Below are 3,787 nucleotides of genomic sequence, written 5' to 3'. Positions count from 1 at the left end.
CTGTACTCGACAGCTGGGCCGTTTAATCTTTCATTCATTCTCTTCTCACAGAGACACACCTGGTCTCGGGCCTCACCAGACAGCCTGGTTGCTTCCAGGCACCCTGCCCAGTTACCTTGAAGCAATCTACCTAGCTACCGAAACCGGGACAGTCTGAATGACTCCTCTTTCTTTCTGACTTGACCATTCACATGAGGAACAGCTTCAGGTTTGATAGCCGCTTCCTCCCCCCTATGTGAGGAGGCTTTTTACATGAGGCTCTTTACAGGAGGCCCATTACAGGAGGCCCTTTACAGGAGGCCCTTTACATGAGGCTCTTTACAGGAGGCTCTTTACAGGAGGCCCATTACAGGAGGCCCTTTACAGGAGGCCCTTTACAGGAGGCTCTTTACAGGAGGCTCTTTACAGGAGGCTCTTTACAGGAGGCCGTCCTCCAGTCAGTCCCCTGAGGATACTACTACGGGGACCAGAGTTGTCGTTAATGCAATGAGGGAGAACGTTCAACCCGGGACGCAGTGGCGTTCCCAGAATGCCAAGCGGCTGGGCGAGGCAGGGGTGGGGCAGCAGCATGTTGTACATCATGACAAATAGCAGTTGAAATATAGGCGCCCCTCTACGACACACACAGAGGAAATATAGGCGCCCCTCCACGACACACACAGAGGAAATATAGACGCCCCTCCAAGACACACACAGAGGAAATATAGGCGCCCCTCCATTACACACACAGAGGAAATATAGACGCCCCTCCACGACACACACAGAGGAAATATAGACGCCCCTCCACGACACACACAGAGGAAATATAGACGCCCCTCCACTACACACACAGAGGAAATATAGACGCCCCTCCACGACACACACAGAGGAAGTATAGGCGCCCCTCCACGACACACACAGAGGAAATATAGACGCCCCTCTTTATGACCTGAATATTAATCTGTCAAGGCGTCTCGGCGTAAATCTCCCAAACCCCATCTCCTTTACAAAATACTATTTCCTCTTCCTTTACCCCGTATTTCATATTTTATTGGCAGTAAACATAAAACATCACAAAGGGGTTAATGTTCTCATCAACATTACGACTTCGTGATCATAAATCTGAAGGCTTGTAAAGTTCAAGTGGAGTTTTCTTCAGCACGACAATGGGTTAATTAAAGGATATAGTTTCAGGGGGTTAATTAAAGGATATCAGGGGTTAATTAAAGGATATAGTTTCAGGGGGTTAATTAAAGGATATAGTTTAGGGGGTTAATTAAAGGATGTAGTTTTAGGGGGTTAATTAAAGGATATAGTTTCAGGGGGTTAATTAAAGGATATAGTTTCAGGGGGTTAATTAAAGGATATAGTTTCAGGGGGTTAATTAAAGGATATAGTTTCAGGGGGTTAATTAAAGGATATAGTTTCAGGGGGTTAATTAAAGGATATAGTTTCAGGGGGTTAATTAAAGGATGGAATATAGGGGTTAATTAAAGGATATAGTTTCAGGGGGTTAATTAAAGGATATAGTTTCAGGGGGTTAATTAAAGGATATAGTTTCAGGGGGTTAATTAAAGGATATAGTTTCAGGGGGTTAATTAAAGGATATAGTTTCAGGGGGTTAATTAAAGGATATAGTTTCAGGGGGTTAATTAAAGGATATAGTTTTAGGGGGTTAATTAAAGGATATAGTTTTCAGGAGGTTAATTAAAGGATTAGTTTCAGGGGGTTAATTAAAGGATATAGTTTTAGGGGGTTAATTAAAGGATATAGTTTTAGGGGGTTAATTAAAGGATATAGTTTTAGGGGGGTTAATTAAAGGATATAGTTTTAGGGGGTTAATTAAAGGATATAGTTTTAGGGGGTTAATTAAAGGATATAGTTTTAGGGGGTTAATTAAAGGATATAGTTTTAGGGGGTTAATTGTTCAACCACGCAGCCTTGATTTGATCCGTTTGAATAAAAACGCAACACAGGAATACTTTTCAATTGGACAAAAGCAAAACCTAACTTGTGGTTTTGAAAGCGTCAGTTTCTACAGGATGTCCTCATATCCCACAGTCAGAGAGAGAGAGAGAGAGAGAGAGAGAGAGAGAGAGAGAGAGAGAGAGAGCGAGGGAGAGAGAGAGAGAGAGTGTGTCAGGGCAGCACTACAGGGGTAGGTAATCAGTCACCTCTCATTTCTCTAATGATACCTCTCTGTCCAGTGCCGCATCCAGACACCTCTATGATTCACACTACTCAACCAATTATAGACCCTCTTTGTCTGCTTCCCTCTCTCTCTCTTCCTCCCTATCTATCTGCTTCTCTCTCTCCCTTTCCTCCCTATCTATCTGCTTCTCTCTCTCTCCTTTCCTCCCTTTCTATCTGCTTCTCTCTCTCTCTCTCTTCCTCCCTATCTATCTGCTTCTCTCTCTCTTCCTCCCTATCTATCTGCTTTCTCTCTCTCCTTTCCTCCCTATCTATCTGCTTCTCTCTCTCTCCTTTCCTCCCTTTCTATCTGCTTCTCTCCTCTCGCTCTCTCTTCCTCCCTATCTATCTGCCTCTATCTCTCTCTTCCTCCCTATCTACCTGCCTCTCTCTCTCTCTTCCTCCCTATCTATCTGCTTCTCTCTCTCTCCTTTCCTCCCTATCTATCTGCTTCTCTCTCTCTCCTTTCCTCCTTTCTATCTGCTTCTCTCTCTCTCTCTCTTCCTCCCTATCTATCTGCTTCTCTCTCTCTTCCTCCCTATCTATCCTGCTTCTCTCTCTCTTCCTCCCTATCTATCTGCCTTTTCTCTCTCTCTCTCTCTCTCTCTTCCTCCCTATCTATCTGCTTCTCTCTCTCTCTCTCTCTTCCTCCCTATCTATCTGCCCTATCTCTCTCTTCCTCCCTATCTACCTGCCTCTCTCTCTCTCTTCCTCCCTATCTATCTGCTTCTCTCTTTCTCTCTCTCTCCCTCTCTCTCTCTTCCTCCACTCTGTCTCTCTCTCCCTCTCTCTCTCTCTCTCTTCCTCCTCTCTGTCTCTCTCTCTCCCTCTCTCTCTCTTCCTCCCTCTCTGTCTTGCTCTCTCTCTCCCCCCTCTCCTCTCTCTCTCCTCTCTCTCCCTCTCTCTCTTCCTCCCTCTCTCGCTCTCTCTCTCTTCCTCCCTCTCTCTCTCTCTCTCTCTTTCCTCCCTCTCGCTCTCCTCCCTCTCTCTTCCTCCCTCTCTGTCTTGCTCTCTCTCTCTCTCTCTCGCTCTGCCATGACGTAACAATGTACAATGCTCTCTCCCTCTCTTCCGGTTTCATCTGTTCATCTCTCGTTTGTGTTATGATAGCTTGTCTTATCGTCGGCCCACATTTTTTCTGTCAGTAGAGTTGTTTGTAGTGTTTCTTCCCCCTCACTGCCTCTACTTATCTCTCTCTCTTCTTTCTCTAACTGTCTCTCTTTCCCCCCCCTCTCTCTCTATCTCTCTCTTCTCTGTCTCTCTCTCTCTCTCCGTTTCTCTAACTGTCTCTCTTTCCCCCCCCTCTCTCTCTCTCTCTCTCATCTCTGTCTCTCTCTCTCTCTCTCTCTCTCTCTCTTCTTCTCTAACTGTCTCTCTTTCCCTCTCTCTTGTTTTCTCAGTCTGAAGAAGTGCCTTGTCAACAGGATGGCGGATCCTTCGATCCTAAGAGACCTCAAACTAAACAGGAGAAGTAGCTGTTTGCTACCCTCGTATGCAAATAGCTGTTGCTGGAGGTTAAATTAACATTTTTAAATTAAAAAAATTAGCACCAAACAAACAAAGCAAAACACACTATAACGATTAAAAAAATCTAAATAAACCTCTTCAATGAAAATAA

This window comes from Oncorhynchus kisutch, unplaced genomic scaffold (assembly GCF_002021735.2).
Source record: "Oncorhynchus kisutch isolate 150728-3 unplaced genomic scaffold, Okis_V2 scaffold825, whole genome shotgun sequence".
Classification (NCBI taxonomy): Eukaryota; Metazoa; Chordata; class Actinopteri; order Salmoniformes; family Salmonidae; genus Oncorhynchus; species Oncorhynchus kisutch.
This window is presented reverse-complemented; position numbering follows the sequence as displayed.